At 45.0% G+C, this 17566-nt stretch overlaps 1 non-coding gene across 1 annotated transcript; it reads left to right on the top strand.

Moving 5' to 3' along the window:
- Window positions 1-16724: 16724 nt before the first annotated feature.
- Window positions 16725-16864, top strand: LOC114239116 (small nucleolar RNA SNORA7). Its single transcript, XR_003624305.1, has one exon. It is a non-coding gene; the product is annotated as a small nucleolar RNA SNORA7 (small nucleolar RNA).
- The last annotated feature ends 702 nt before the right edge of the window (window positions 16865-17566 follow it).

Genomic DNA, 17566 nt, shown 5'->3' with positions numbered 1-17566 from the left:
CTGTTCATCCATTCTGACCATGTGGTTTCTGTCCTTATGCTTATTTCATGGTTCCAGGATGGTTGCTTTACCACCTACATTTGTCTCTGTTCCAGTCAGGGAGGAAAGGAAGAGTGAAAGGCAAAAATGTGAGTGCCAAGGAGTTAAAAGAGCTTTCACAGAGGCATTATCTAACAATTCCTATTTGTATCTCATTGGCTAGAGCTGTGTCATATGACCCCCCCTCCATCTCATTGGCTAGGACTGTGTCATATGGCCCCCCATCCATCTCATTGGCTAGGACTGTGTCATATGGCCCCCCATCCATCTCATTGGCTAGGACTGTGTCATATGGCCCCCCCCTCCATCTCATTGGCTAGGACTGTGTCATATGGCCACCCATCCATCTCATTGGCTAGGACTGTGTCATATGGCCCCCCATCCATCTCATTGGCTAGGGCTGTGTCATATGGCCCCCCATCCATCTCATTGGCTAGGACTGTGTCATATGGCCCCCCATCCATCTCATTGGCTAGGGCTGTGTCATATGGCCACCCATCCATCTCATTGGCTAGAGCTGTGTCATATGGCCCCCCCATCCATCTCATTGGCTAGGGCTGTGTCATATGGCCACCCATCCATCTCATTGGCTAGAGCTGTGTCATATGGCCACCTATCCATCTCATTGGCTAGGGCTGTGTCATGGCCACCTATCTATCTCATTGGCTAGAGCTGTGTCATATGGCCACCCATCCATCTCATTGACTAGAGCTGTGTCATATGGCCCCCCCATCCATCTCATTGGCTAGGGCTGTGTCATATGGCCACCCATCCATCTCATTGGCTAGGAATGTGTCATATGGCCCCCCATCCATCTCATTGGCTAGGGCTGTGTCATATGGCCCCCCATCCATCTCATTGGCTAGGGCTGTGTCATATGGCCCCCCATCCATCTCATTGGCTAGGACTGTGTCATATGGCCCCCCATCCATCTCATTGGCTAGGGCTGTGTCATATGGCCACCCATCCATCTCATTGGCTAGAGCTGTGTCATATGGCCCCCCCATCCATCTCATTGGCTAGGGCTGTGTCATATGGCCACCCATCCATCTCATTGGCTAGAGCTGTGTCATATGGCCACCTATCCATCTCATTGGCTAGGGCTGTGTCATGGCCACCTATCTATCTCATTGGCTAGAGCTCTGTCATATGGCCACCCATCCATCTCATTGGCTAGAGCTGTGTCATATGGCCCCCCCATCCATCTCACTGGCTAGGGCTGTGTCATATGGCCACCCATCCATCTCATTGGCTAGAGCTGTGTCATATGGCCCCCCCCTCCATCTCATTGGCTAGGACTGTGTCATATGGCCCCCCATCCATCTCATTGGCTAGAGCTGTGTCATATGGCCCCCCCCTCCATCTCATTGGCTAGGACTGTGTCATATGGCCCCCCATCCATCTCATTGGCTAGGACTGTGTCATATGGCCCCCCATCCATCTCATTGGCTAGGGCTGTGTCATATGGCCCCCCCTCCATCTCATTAGCTAGGACTGTGTCATATGGCCACCCATCCATCTCATTGGCTAGGACTGTGTCATATGGCCCCCCATCCATCTCATTGGCTAGGGCTGTGTCATATGGCCCCCCCTCCATCTCATTGGCTAGGGCTGTGTCATATGGCCACCCATCCATCTCATTGGCTAGGGCTGTGTCATATGGCCACCCATCCATCTCATTGGCTAGGGCTGTGTCATATGGCCACCCATCCATCTCATTGGCTAGGGCTGTGTCATATGGCCACCCATCCATCTCATTGGCTAGGGCTGTGTCATATGGCCACCCATCCATCTCATTGACTAGGGCTGTGTCATATGGCCACCCATCCATCTCATTGGCTAGAGCTGTGTCATATGGCCACCTATCCATCTCATTGGCTAGGGCTGTGTCATGGCCACCTATCTATCTCATTGGCTAGAGCTCTGTCACATGGCTACCTATGGCTGCAAGGGGTGAGAAAGTTTTTTTTAGCAGGGAACATCACTGCCTTCCATCCTACCTCTACTTCAAATCAGAGTACTATTAGTGGGGAAAAGGAAGAGCTATGGGGTAAGCAGTTAGCAGTGTTAGGCACAAGAAGAGGGCTTCCCCATCTCCTGCTGCAAGGTTAGAAATCTATGTCTGATCAGGGCAGCTGCTTAGATGGAGAGTATGTACTTCGTACAGTATAAGCTTCAGGCTATATATTACACCAAGTCCCTGGGTGAGATGAAATGCCAAATGAACGGTAATAAACAGTAGAAAGACTTCATGTAACTCCATGAAGATAAAGAAACTGTCATTTGATTGCAATGCAAGGAAAAAATAATCCAAACTTTATTTAGAAGAAATGGGAAATACTTTATAATTAAATGAATCCAGCACATGGTTCATGCAGCAGCTACATTTATGACTTAACACTGTGCTACTGATTTGAGAGATAATGCTAGTCTACTAGTTTTGCTTTTTAGATGATCATATTCTCATTGGTGGTATAGGACTAATAAAGAAAAAGTTAAATAATAACCAACTGAATAACTTCTCAGTAAGAGAAGGGGAGGTCACTGTGCTGGGGTGGTCAGGAATGGCTTCATGGAGAAAGGGAGACATGCCGGGAACCTTGGATGGGGGGATCAGATTTGGGCAGTTGGAGAAGATGGTGAAGGAGTCATTATGCAGTTCTGAGGTTGGGATGACTTGTTCTGCATGAGGAACTGTGAGAAAAGCAGCTTAAAGGCAAGTGTGCTGGGGCTGCTAGTGGCCTACACATTACTATCCTTTCCCTTTTCCTTCGTAGGAAAATCCCCACTTTATTGGATATAGTAATATGGCCATTTATAAAACTACATTTCCTGGCATGTTTTGCAGCAAAAATGGCCAGTGATGTGTAACTGTAAGTCTTTGGGGGAGACTGGTACTCCCAGCATAGATCTTTAAAAGGTCCTGATGCAGTTGTAAATATAAACTTTTTTTGTTGTTGTGTTGTCTTTTTCTTGCTTCTGCTGCTTAAAACATTGATGTGATGGCTGGAGCTATAGTGGCCATCTTATGACCACGAGGCCATCTTGAAATTGGCAACTATAAGGTAAAGATTACAGAGCAAAAAGGCATACAGTGCCTGGGGCCCTGCTGACCGTGGAGCTACCATACCAATTCTAGACTTCTTTTATGAGAGTAAGAAAATAAACTTTTATATTAAGACACTGTTATATGGAGTCCTGTTATATGCAGGAGAACCTAACTCAAACATAGGTTAGGAGATTAACTTGGAAAAAAATAGGGCCAGGTCAATTTTTGGATAAGATAAAAGACACTACAAATTTTTGAGCATCAGTTGTTTGCAGGGCACTGAACTACACACTTTACATTGTGGGCATTCTGAACTAGCTCTTTTCCTTTTCTCTCCATTGAGTCTCTAGCTATTACTAGGGTGAGGCACCACCAGAGCTGATAAAACTGGCATTGTACCATCTCTCCAGGGAGGGGATGCTCTTGACAACCTGTAGTTCTCAGCTGTGATACTACTCTGCCTGTCAGTGACATTGTGGTAGGCATCTCTTCCCCTGCTGTTCCCTGGTGCCAACAACACACCAGAAGATTTCAGTGGTTCTCTGCCCAAGGATTCAGACAATATGTTCAAGAAAAAAAAAACATGGTGGGATGTGAAGGGTATTTATAGTTAAGCATTGGGCCCTAATCCCCAAATCTGGCCACCTATGTGCCTTGCCCAGAACAGAGAAGCAGAACCTACCTGCTCTAGGGGGCCCGTGCTCTCTGGTCCTCTCAAGGGCTTTCCAGGAGCATCCTTTGTCCTTTTCTAATGATCCCTCTTCCTTCCTAAGTCAGTTGGATCCTCCAGAAGGCCCATGCTGAGACTGAGTTAGGAGCACAAGAGATTGGGGCAGGGAGGCAGGGAAGGGGAATGGGTAAATCTGCGAAAGGTGGAAGGGCAAAGAAGAGCAAGGTGGCACAGGGAGAGATGACCAATCTCAGCCAATGCAACAGAGAGCTTTGGAACAAAGATGCCCCAGTATAGTCCTGCTTCGGGCAGAAATGGTCAGATTCCCTCCCTGTCACTGGCTGGCGGATGCCCAGGAAGAGTGTGGCCTCAGCAAAAGAGCTGACAGAAATCCTGAAGGTGCTAAAAGCTGGAGGCCATCAGCTAACTGCTCTTCTCACAGCTGGACAGCAATTCTTCTTGAAAGGATCTTAGGGACACCTTCATGGCTGTCACAGCCCCTTCCCCACATTCCTCTCTACTTAACCCTCCCTCTCCAGAGCTCCCCACTGGATTTCTGGGACCATCTACCCTCCCTCAGAGACCAGCAAGTTCCACATCCTCTCTTGCATCTGACACTTTTCTTGGCCTTGGCTATCCACTTACGGCTGAGGCATCTCTTCTCGCAGTTTCTGCTGCCATGGGATGTGGACGGCAACGCACTGTTTTAGGATCTCCCATCTTGGGGTCTGGGAGGGGAGAACGTGAGCGCTGGTTATCTGGGGGATGGGGAGGGCCGCAAAGAGAACTTCCACACTGGCTGCAGCTTGTTCTTGGCTAACATGTTTAAAAGGCAGCAAACCTCACAACTCAAAGATGACTTTCTTCCACAGACCCCATTTACATAGTTTGAACACTGTTTCCCGAGAACTGTAGCCCAGGCTGTGTTATGCTAGGAGCACATCTGCTTCCTTCCCAAAGCAGCCTGTGTTTACTGGACCCCAAAGGGAGCTGGGCCCAGCTCCCTGCACTCCAGGTAACCTTCCCTGAGGAGAAGGAGACCCACTCAAGTCCAATCTGACACTCCAGAGAGACCCCATTCCACCCTCATAGTCACCACGCAGTGGATTATGTTCATCAGCTATCATCCCAGGCAGACAAGATGCCATCCCAGGCGATTGGAACAGAGGGAACCAGGACGTGGAGGCAGATCCCCCAGGCAGCCAAGCCCCTGCACTTTCTGGTGGTTCCTGCTCACTGGGAGAGTCCAGACTGCACAGATCTATCCATCCGTTTGTTCAGTATTAGACACTGCTGTGAGCCAGCTGGTCCTTGATTCTGGGTAGCTGTGTTTTAGCAGAGGCACAGACACTAATGTCATTGGTGACATTAGCTAATGTGGACCAAGCATTGCTAGACTCAGGCTGAGCCTTCTCCTATGCTTTCTTCTCACAGCACCCCATGAAGAAGTAGGAGATATTTTCAATCTGCGCTTTGTCGCTGACGCAGCTGAGGTTTAGCAACATTAAGCGATTTGCTCGAGATCACACAGCAGGTAAGTGGCAAAATCTCAGGCACTCTGATGCCAGGGTTCAGGTCCTCCATTGCTAGGCTCTATGGCTGCTTCCCTGGGAAGTGAAGAGGCACGGAAGGTCTTTAAAGCGAAGCATGGACTACTGAAGTTCACATGTGGGAGGGAGTACAGGGCAATGTGCTGCTGGGCCGGGATGCCACCAAAGGCACCAGAAGGGCTGGTGTGCTGCTGGCTGCTGATGCCATTCCGTGAGGTAGGTGTTGCCAAGTCCCAGAGAGTCACGAGAGATGCAGCTGGAACGATCAAGGGGCTTTCCCCTGAGGACGGATTTTTGAAAAATAATCTGCAGTTAAAAAGATTAAAGACAGCTTTGGAATATAATTCCAAGTCCATAAAAGTAACCACTGGGTTATGGACTATGTGAACACAGGCTTATTCTTTCACATTCAGAAGATGAGAAACAGGTGGCCCCTCTTGTTCTAGGACAGAAAGAGGGTCTTGTTGCTTCCCACAGCTGGCGGTGTAGCAGAAGTGCTGGGGGCTTTCTGTAGAACAGGAAAAGCAAGCACTTTGTCCTCCCTCAGGCCGTTGCTGAGGGAAGCTGTGGGTTCCAAAGGTCTTACAGATAAACGGGGAGCTTTGGTTCAGATGACATTTTATGAGACAAATCCAAGAGTCACTTCTGTGGGAGCGGGGAGGGCCTCCCAGTTTACAGCAACCTCTGAGGCAGCTTCACAGAGCAGGACTGAAAACCACAGGGAGAATTTGGGTTCTGTGTCTGCACGGAAGCAACTTTTCTGAATCTTGTGACGCAATAACATTCCTGGGGCATCAGGCGGCATGAGAACCTTTAGCCGTCATCAAACAGTAAGATAGTGAGTAATAGACATGGGAACGGGAAAGTTAAGAAGGAACAGCGTCCAAGAGGCCGTATCTGCAAAGCCCGGGAGAAAGGCCTGCAAAGATGCTGCCCAGGGCACAGCCAGCCTGGTAGATGGAATTAGGAGGAGAGATGATGGTCATGGATTTAAACACACACATCTGCTTCCTTGGGGTGTTTGCTTGGGGAATTAAAGAAAAAATGCCTGTTATCAATTCAGCCTGAAATTGTGCAATGCTGGTGATTTGTGAGGGTCGGATGTATAAGCCAAGCATATGGTCTGAGATGCATTCATATCCAGTCATAAATTAGGATATGGCTGGGGGTAAAGTTTTCATCCAATTATAAGATTTGTGATGCTTATTTTTAATGTTTTTGGTTTGGAAGTCAGAAGAGAAGTACAAACCACATTTGGACTGACTTTCACTTTTAGAATGAGATAGTAGCTTTCAAACAATTTTTGCAATTTGCCTCCAAATATTTTTTAAGGAGCAGAATTGTCTTCAAATTAAATCTTATTTGGGATTCCATGATATTGAATAGACAATGCTGTAGTCTATCAGCATAAATTTATTTTGTAAGTTCGAATGTATAACATTTCTTTTATGTAAAGTTAATCAGGGAGAGAAATCGGTCTGTTTTGATGAGCAATGATATTTGAAATTAGAACTTAATATCACAGTCTTTTATCAGTTCCAGAATCCAATTTGTTCCATATGTTTTTTCCTTGTTACCACAGATTTGAGAAAACAATGGGGTTTACACATAAAGGGGCAGTAAAAGAATATTCTTTAATTAACTACAAGTAGCAGAAGGTATTTTATCCTAAGTTTTCCCTCAGAATAAGTTTCACTGGCACATAAGTCAGTATACTAGTTGTTTCCCATTAGCTAAGTTTTTTAAAATTAAAGTTTAAAAATGGCTACTTTGGTTAGTTATAGTTGCAGTATCCAGTGCTATTTCTTTCTGCTTTATGGTTGCCCTGTCTCAAATTACACCTGTTCTTGGGTAGTTCCAGAATCTTCTGGGACAACCTGGGTGCCATTAGTGATCCAGCAATTCACGGTATTTAATCTGAGTTCCAGGAATTCCTGGCGGTCCAGTGGTTAGGACTCCACACTTTCACTGCCAGGGGCCCGGGTTCAATCCCTGGTCAGGGAACTAAGATCCCACAAGCCGTGTGGTGCGGTCAAAAAAATAAAATAATAGTAATAATAATCTGAGTTCCCTGTAACCCAGGAATTTGATTTGATTTCATTTAAAAATATATTACCCATTTTCAAAGTGTCATCTTAAAAAACACATGTCTTATCACACTGAAGACATCTGATGTGCTGACTTTACTGTCTACCACCCTAACTTCTTTGGAGAGACTTTGCATAAAGCATCTTCTGATACCGTTGGTTAATGGAAGAGTATACTGAGATTAATCAAGGACTTATCCCCTATGTATCAGAGATTTCTCATTGTCTTTGCAATACCCACTTTATGCTTCTTTCTAAAAATAGGACCCCACAACAAGGTACCCAGCTAGAAGACATTTCCCAACCTTCTTTGCAATAAGATGAGATGACATGACCTAGTTCTAGTCAATGAGGTATAAACAGTGTTGTATTGCACTTCCGGGGTATTCCTTATGGGAGATTCAGTTCTAGGGTATTCTCCCTTATTGTCCTTCCACACTTTTCCTTTCCTTTGTCCTGGAATGTGAATGTGAAGGCTGGAGCTTCAGCAGCCACCTTGGACCATGAGGTGATCTTGAGGATGGCAGCTTAAGGATGATAATGCAGATTGATAGAAGAAACCTGAATCTGTGATGGCTGTGGAACCATCATGCTAACTCTGGAATTTCTACCTCTGAATTCCTTTGACTTCTTCTTGTTTAAGCTGTACTTATAGTCAAACCAAATTCTGACTGATGCTATCAGAAAGCCCAGGTCTAGAAAGAACTATGAATCTTTAGGTTGGCAGATGTTCCAGTTAACATCATTTTGATTGCATGTAATGGACACTCAAGTAATGGTGGATTAAGTAATATATTTATTTTACATAATGGAAAGTTAGAAGGTAGGTGGTTTCAAAGTTGATTCAACAAGTTGATGATCTCACAACGGATCCGGGCTCTTGCCCTTCTTCTGCTTTTCCAACCTCTACATTTAGGAAATGCCTCCCCGTCTTGATCTCAAGACATCTACACACAATCACACTCAAGGAAGACAGCAAAGAGGCTGACCTACCTTTGAGCATCCATATATATTATTTTTATTTTTAAATTTTTTTATAATCAAGGAATATATATTTCCAATATACCCTCAGGTGGACTTTGCTTTATTTGCCAGACCTGGACATCTTGCCCACCACTAGACCACTCTCTAACAAAGAAATGGATTACCATGATCGACTTAAAAGCAAATACAAGTTATCCCTTGAGATTGTGCACTTTGCAATGTAAACAAAACTGAGATTCTGTAAACCAGGGGAGAAGTAAATGGCTCCTGGATTGGTAACATAATAGACTCTCCTAAGTGATATTTTAAATAGCATTAGCAGGTCAGCTAAAGAGCACTGAGCCTAATGGAACCAACCAGTATGCAGGGCCTCCTGGGACTCACCTCTGCCCACAAGGGAGGGTACAGTTGACTCCCAGGCTGGCCCAGTGGAAGCCAGAGAATTCTAGCAGGCTGGACGTTCTTGAGAAATAATGCGGGGGTAAGGACCTCCACACCCAAGTTTCCTCCTGTGGGAGCAGGGTGAAACTGCAAGGGACCCGCTGCTCTGCAAAATCCATGTCCACCAGCCTCATTCATCTAGTGTTGTTGGGAAATGAGATCGACTATGTTAACAAATGTCCGCATAACTTAAAAGGCTAAAGTATTAAATGACTTTTCCTAAAATATATATTATTCAGCCTTCTTTGCTAAAATATACGAAAATTTTTAAGCTATTTTTTTGGTAGATCACAGTCATCTTTAAGAACATCAATTTTCCTAACAGCTTTAGTAAGATTAATTTACATGACATAAAATTCACCTGTTTAAGTGCACAATTCAATGATTTTTCATATAGAGTTGTGTAACCATCACCACTATTTAATTTTGGAGCATTTTCATCACCTCCAAAAGAAACCCCATACTTAGCAGTCACTCCCTGTTACCACTCTCCCGCATTCCTCCATGCACCCCGCCTCCCAGCCCCAGCCCTAGGCAACCACTCATCTGCTATTGGTCCCTATGAATTTGCCTACTCTGGACGTTTCAGGTAAAGGGGATCACAGGATACGTGGTCTTTTGTGTGTGACTTCATTCACTTAGAATGTTTTTGAAGTTCATTCACATTGTAGCATGTATCAGCACTTCATTTTTATTGCCCAATAGCATTCCATGGTATGGATATACCACATTTTGTTTATCGGTAGATGGACGTTTGGATCGTTTTCACTTTTTGGCTGTTATGCATAATGTTGTTATGAACATGTGTATTCATGGTTTTGTGTGGACATAAGTTTTCATTTCTAAGAGCATCAATTTTTATAGTGTTTTGTGGAAGAAGATTATGTTAAATAATAATAAATAGGCATAAAGGATTATAAATGTAAGGTAGAGTATGACTTCTCCCCCATATTATTTGTGCGGCAATAGTGATACTGTTTAGAGTCACTGAGAAGGGTTCAGAGGGGGCAGAATTCCAGTAAGGGGAAGAGGGGCAGCGAGAAGTGTATGTGCGTGTGTATGTGTGTGCGTGTGTGTGTATGTGTGACTGTGTATGTATACATGCATGTGTGTATCTTGCCTTAAGCCTTAGTGTCATTTATTAATCAGTCTTTTCCCATTGACTTACATCATAGTATCAACTCAGTTCAGCAAACAGCCGTTGAGCCCTGCCAATGTACAAGGCATTGTGTAACTCTATAGTCTGGCCTTGGCTACTAAGGCTTTCTCTCATGTCTATCAGCTTCTCACTGTTCTCTGGCAGCTGTCTCCTGTTTAGTAAATGAATATTTGGTAGTTTGGAGCATGGATGTAGACAGCATAATTTCAGAATGTTTTTGATACAGTGCTTAATCTTTTTATAAATCAGGGAACATTTTTTTCTTCCTTTTTTTTGTGTGGGTTTGGATATGTGTGTATATAGATGGAGAGTAAAAATGACTATCTTTTAGCGAGTTATCTTTGTTGCTAGGCAAGGGATTTTTCAACCTAGCTGCACATTAAAATCATATGGAGGAGTTTTGAAAATGCCCTGGCCCCGCTCCTAGAGATTACTGGTGTAATTGGTCTGGGGTGAGACAGATGCATTCGTTTTATTAAAATATCTCCAGGTAGGCAATCCAAAAATGGGCAGAAGACCTAAACAGACATTGCTCCAAAGAAGATATACAAATTGCCAACAAAAACGTGAAAGGATGCTCAACATCACTAATCATTACAGAAATGCAAATCAAAACTACAATGAGGTATCACCTCACACCAGTTAGAATGGGCATCATCAGAAAATCTACAAACAACAAATGCTGGAGAGGGTGTGGAGAAAAGGGAACCCTCTTGCACTGCTGGTGGGAATGTAAATTGTTACAGCCACTATGGAGAACAGTATGGAGGTTCCTTAAAAAACTAAAAATAGAACTACCATATGACCCAGCAATCCCACTACTGGGCATATACTCTGAGACAGCCACAATTCAAAAAGAGTCATGTACCACAATGTTCATTGCAGCTCTATTTACAATAGCCAGGACATGGAAACAACCTAAGTGTCCATTGACAGATGAATGGATAAAGAAGATGAGACACATATATACAATGGAATATTACTCAGCCATAGAAAGAAACAAAATTGAGTTATTTGTAGTGAGGTGGATGGACCTAGAGTCTGTCATACAGAGTGAAGTAAGTCAGAAAGAGAAAAACGAATATCATATGCTAACACATATATATGGAATCTAAAAAAAAAAGGTTCTGATGAACATAGGGGCAGGACAGGAATAAAGACGCAGACGTAGAGAAAGGACTTGAGGACACGGGGAGGGGGAAGGGTAAGCTGGGACGAAGTGAGAGACTAGCATTGACATATATACACTACCAAATGTCAAATAGATAGCTAGTGGGAAGCAGCCACATAGCACAGGGAGATCAGCTCGGTGCTTTGTGACCACCTAGAGGGGTGGGATAAGGAGGGTGGGAGGGAGATGCAAGAGGGAGGGGATATGGGAATATATGTTTACATATAGCTGATTCATTTTGTTATACAGCAGAAACTAACACAACATTGTAAAGCCATTATACTCCAATAAAGATATTTTTAAAAAATCAATAAGTATAGTAAAGAAAAAAAAATCTATCTTAAATAAATTGGAAAAAAAAAAATCTCTAGGTAGGGACTTCCCTGGTGGCGCAGTGGTTAAGAATCTGCCTGCCAATGCAGGGGACACGGGTTCGAGCCCTGCTCCAGGAAGATCCCACATGCCGCGGAGCACCTAAGCCCATGCGCCACAAGTACCGAGCCTGCACTCTAGAGCCCCCGAGCCACAACTACTGAGCCCGCAGGCCACAGTTACTGAAGCCCGTGCGCCTAGAGCCCGTGCTCTGCAATAAGAGAAGCCACGGCAATGAGAAGCCCACGCACCACAACGAAGAGTAGCCCCCGCTCTCCGCAACTAGAGGAAGCCCACGCGCTGCAACGAAGACCCAATGCAGCCAAAATAAATAAGTAAATAAATTTATAAAAAGAAAAAAAAAGTCTCTCCAGGTAATCCTAAACTACATCCTGGCTTAAGAATCACTTATACCAACCAGACAGTGTCATGGGATGGGTGCTTTTCATGCATTACCTCAAATCTTCTTCATAACCTGCGTGGTGATGTCAATATACCCTATTGCAGATTTTAGAAACATTTCTTGAGTACTTACTAGGTGCCAAGCACTCTGAAACATTTTACATGCATCGACTCATTTAATAATGACAATGGCCCTTTGGAGTAGGTGCTATTATCACCTGCACTTTACAGATGAAGAAGCTGAGTCTCATAGCAATTGAGTAACTTGCTCCACACTGTGTAACTAATAAATGAAGAAGGCAGAGGAGTTAGGATTTGAATCCACAGTCTTAATCCTTGATCGCTATTGCAGAGGAGGACATGAAATTCTGACCTAGTTTGGAAACCAGGTCTTCTGAATTCAAATGATAGCAATACTGCTTTAATACTAGACATAATTACTACTAGTCATTGCAATACTACTACTACTACCAATAAAATGATCATTTCTACATTTTGCTTGCATTTATTGAAAGCTTATATGATCCAGATATTGTGCAAAGGACCTTATTTCATTTAATTCTTGTACCAACTTACTGAAGTAGCTCCTATTATCTCTGTTGTTCTTTTCAGGTCGGGTAATTGAAACTTATAAGGGTCAATGATGGTACCTGAGGTTCTTGGTGGGGCTGGGATTCAAATCCAGGTCTGGTTGACTGCTAACTCCCACGATTTCTATGGCGCTCTATGCATATAAACATGAATGTACGCACACAACAATATTGATATTCTGTTCAGAGCTTCCAGTGACTCTTTCCCAGGGGCAGTTGGATTCCAAAAAAAAATTGTTTTTAAGTCACCAGTGACAGTTCTTCTTATTTGAATAAGTGGTTCTGGATGAATATTGGCCCACGTAGGAAAAAAAAAACCCAATAAGAGTATATTCAGGGAAAAGTAGAAAAAGTTATAAAGACTTAGTCTAGGCTTCTGGGGTCAAGGATAAGTTTCCCTCACGTGTGTACGAACTATGTCCAAAGCTTGGGTGCAGGAGAACCTCTAGAAGGATGGAGGGACAGTCGAAGAGTGAGAGGTTGTCCAGCCAAGAGAACGAGGGAAAACTAGAAGATGCTCTGTGGGACCACAGATCTGACACAATCTGCATAACTGATATTTAGTCCTGGTGCAGGGAGGACTGATTGGCAGTTAATATAGAGGAAGGCATGTGACTTCATAGGATAAGGATGCAATTAGTTTCATGTCCTGGAAACAGGGAGACTGGAAGTCTAAAAGAGATGCAAAAATGAGAGCAACAAAGGGAGGGATGGCATTGGCTCATAGCTCACGATAACAATTCCAAATACAGATAAATGGGAAGTGGGGGTCACACCTTTGCTCTTTCAGGAACAAGAAAAACTGGGGAGAATTGATGAAACTAAAGATTCACGAGCATTTGTAGGCAATATTCCGGACAAAGCATACGCTAAAATGGCTACAAGGTACGTGGCTTGGGTGAAACTGCCAAAATGGAATAGACGTTGAGAAGGTGTGTCACTGACTTCGGAGCCTGAAATAAGACCATAATCTTTCGCTGATGAAAGATGAGTTTGACCTGGTTGAGAAAGGGTATAGTGTACAATTCTGCTGGCCCTCTTCAAGGGGCCCCTGACGACTCTCAGCCTCCAGTGGGCTACTCGGGACCACGTGGTATCCCTGACCACTTCTAAGTTTGGGTGTGTTTGGCAGCAGTGTTGAATTCCATGGACTTCCACCCAGAGGTGATGAATTTATTGAACAAATGTGTTCTATCTAGGGAACAGGTCCGTTCACAGTCTGTCTCGCATAGCCTCTGAAAGCCAGTGTTGTTATTTCTCCCCGGGTGTGTGAGTGTGTGTGTGGGCACACATGTGTGGAGTTGTAGGTGAGAGGTGGAGGTGGGGAAAGGTCAATATTTATGAGTGGGTTTCTTAGATTTTATTTTTCTTATTTCATTTCCATGATCAACATATGCCTTCTGGTGTCTAAGGCCCCGTGATTGCGCATTTATAAGTGACTCAAAACAAAACCTTATTATAGGAAATTAGATTCCTTTGCTTTAGCTTATTTTTCATCTTTGACTTCATAAAAATGGAAAGAAATTCTCTTACCAGAGAGACGGCTTTCACTTAGAATGTTATTAAAACAAATACCCCAAATGCCTGTGATCTAGGCTGGACTCTTTCTGTAAAATTGCAAATATATTCAGCACATTGCCTGAGTTTTCTGCACACCTCTCTCTAGGCCCAGCCCATGTAACATGGCTTTTCTCTCCTCTCCAGGCTGCAGGTCCCTTCTTGATTTCTCCCTTCTTTTAATTCCTTGCTGTCAGGATGAGGTACTTCTCCTCTTTACATATGACTAAACTTCGCCTGGAACCTGCTCAGGTTTCACTCGGGGCAATCTCATACCCATAGGCCTTCAGTTCTAATTATTTAAACCACATGACTAATCTATGGAAAATCCCCAGGTTTTAGCCATTTTCAGACATTCTGGCATCTTCACAACAAAGATGTGATTTTTCCAAGAGGCTGAGTTTCTTGTTTGTTGTTGTTCATTTACACCGTTCACTGAGTCTGTCCTGGTGAATCCTGTTGCATTTGCCAAAGAGATGACCTATTTTTACAGTGTGTGTGTTGTTTTTGCCTGAGTGTTGAATGCAGAGCAGCAGCGTTTATTGAACGCCCACTGTGCACCTAATACCACGACTGTCAGCTGCAAGCCAGTTGGAAAGAAAGTGCTGACATTGTCTTTGCCCTCAAGGAACTCACCCCCTAATGGGGAAATGGGGTGAAAGACAAACAGAGAAGAAAACAATTTAAAAAGGGCAAAGAATCAAATGCCAATGACTTCAAGTGCCCCAGCTTTGGCTGACTGCCGGTGATGGGAACCCCCCAGGAGCTGAGCCTGAGCGGGAGAAAAGGGAACAGGATGGAGGGCCATATCTTAGGGACATGATCTCCAGACTTCAGTTGTTTGGGGGCTGACACAATTTCTGCCGTGTCTAGGTCCTTATCATTTTTAAAAATTTTACTCACTTTTTCTAGGTTACATTCATTTATTTTTAAAAAAGGTATTTAAAAATTAGAAGGGAAATTAATGTCAATATTATTAGCCTGAATGTAAATAGGTAGTAGTAAAGCATATATATGGATACATATATATCTTTGTATGCATTGTAGAAATACAGTGCAAACAAAACAACATTATGGCTTTCAGCTAGCTGTTGCTGCCTGAGCTTGCGACTGGTTGTCTTGTTACACAGGGAAGTTAGCTAAAGTGGTGGAAAGCTTCAAGCCACGCCAGCCTCGAGCTGAGAAGGCTTCTCTGATGCAAGAAGGGATGGGAAGAGAAGTGAAAGGGAAATGATACAATGTTGTCGCTGTGCTGCGATTATTTCCCCCTCAGATGTGTACACAACCTAAAGGAACCTGATGTCTGGCCTGGGAGGGACCACACCGCAGAAAGGCCCTGGCTAGGAGAGGCACCCTAGGGAACCGGTCACCGTTGGGAGGCTGTTGCTGGTGAGGGTTGCTGGATACAGTGAACAAAGCGGTTCAGTTGTGCTTTAGGCAAAACTATTGCCAGGAGGTCAATTCATGGGCGGAGCCAGGCTTCCCGGGTGGGCGGCCGGGCGATTCAAAAGTCACCTGTGCTTTGATGGAACATGCCGACAGCTCCCTCCTCAGGCCCGGATGGGATGTGCACCTGAGGGCAGCACAGAGGCGAATCCGAGCTGGGGAGAGGGATGAAGCAGAGATGAGGGGCTGCACAGGTGATGGGAGTGTGCCCCAGCCTGGGGACCACACCGGCTCACAGCCTTGCAGCTTCCTCCACTTCTCTGCCCAGCCCCTTGACACCCACCTTTCCTGCTCTGCCTATAACTTGAGCTGCCACCCTGGCTGCCCGCTACTGGCTATCTCCTGCCTCCTTACTGTGCTGACCACAAAACCCATGAGACTCTGAGTTTAAGATGCTCATACAGAGATGTTAAAGGAAGCAGAATAAAACACGACTGCAGCATTGATGGTCAGACTTTGAGAATAAGGAGTTGAAAGTGTGGTGCCTTCAGCGGCTGGTCCCACTACCAAGCAACAATCTAGGCTCCTTTCTGCCAAAGATTTCAAACTAGGGCTTGCTCCTCTGGCGTTCAGAACTGGGGGTGCCGAGGAATTCCACTTTCCCTGCACACTCCGCCCCCCTGAGCTACCAGAGTTCCCGGTGGCTGTGTAGGTCCCCATGGCCATAGCTTGTCTATGACATGAGGGAAGTCTAAGTCCCAGATCCAATAAACAGCAAGATAGACAGAGGGGAGGACATGGGAGCCCAGTGGGTGAGGCTGCACTTTAGCATTGCCGGGCTGGGCTTGCAGCTGTGCGATTTTTGAGCCCTACTAGGTAACAGCATCGCCGTATCAGCAAGCCAGACTTCAGGGGTGGGCGGAGCCCTCTGTCCAGGCATGGCCGGAGGGTCGGGGAAGGAGCGGTCAGTGTCCATTGCCCGGGCGCAGAGGGTCGTGAACTCTCCCGTGCAGGCTCTCCCTTCCTTCTGCCCTCCCGCACCCAGGTCTACTCGTGTGCCCACTTCATGGCTCTGATCGCACTGCATCCCGTCGCTGGACTTGACCCTGTTCCCCTCTCCAGGCCATGGAATCTTAGAAGCTGCGTTCACGTCTTATTTGTCTTTGCATCCCCACACCTACTATGGCATTTAGCAATGTGCGAACACAGCAGCCAGCATTCTTAGCTGGTAGCATCTGAGCCTCCTTTGCTTAAAACAGAATATATAGACCTCCTAGGATCGCGTCTGGAGAATGGCTAGTATTCTGCCAGCTTGGGAGTTGGGAGGGAAAGCAAGCCTGGCAGAGGTACCCATTCCATTCCCAGTTTGCTCAGTAGCTGGTGATTGGAAGATACTCTGCAACAGAGAAAAGAAAAAAAAAAAAACAGAATATATATAAATGAAATATATTAGTTCAAGTGTTCACAGAGTCTGTGGAAGGACCAGCATAATCATCGGAGACCACACGGTCAGGATCAATGTCTATCCCAACCCCATGAGGCTGGTCAGTAAAGACCCTGCTTCCGCCACTGGGCACAAATACCTCAGATCCCAGCCTGGCGGAGGACAAGGGCTTCTGCCACTGCTGCCGCTTATCAGCATTATTTCCCTAACCACCGCTGGCTGGAAAAGCATTCCTCCCAGTTCTGCCCTCTTCGCTTCCCTTGACGTCAACATCTCTTGTGAATCAAATCTCTGATTTTTGAAATCCAAGGCTGGAAAAGACAAGTATTTCTAGTTTCCACCGTGGGGAGCCAGGGCTCATAAGGGAGCACATTCTCCAAATATAGGAAGGCTGTTTAAATAATGATGGAGGCCACAAAGCCTGATAAATTCCAAACAATAAATATATGTTGAAAGCATAAAATAGAAGCCTTCATTTATTTTTTCAAAATTCTTGAAAATGGACCCAAACTATTGTTTTACATTCATGGCCATCTGGCAGGAGAATCTACGTATAGGGGGATTCCTGCAGCTGCTGGAGTGGCTGAAATTTCGAAAGCATCTGCTGGGTATTTGAGGGTAGGGTGACCAGAAGGACCATTCAATTTTCACAGTGGTAATCAACA

Source organism: Balaenoptera acutorostrata, chromosome 8 (assembly GCF_949987535.1).
Source record: "Balaenoptera acutorostrata chromosome 8, mBalAcu1.1, whole genome shotgun sequence".
Classification (NCBI taxonomy): domain Eukaryota; kingdom Metazoa; phylum Chordata; class Mammalia; order Artiodactyla; family Balaenopteridae; genus Balaenoptera; species Balaenoptera acutorostrata.
This window is presented reverse-complemented; position numbering and strand designations above follow the sequence as displayed.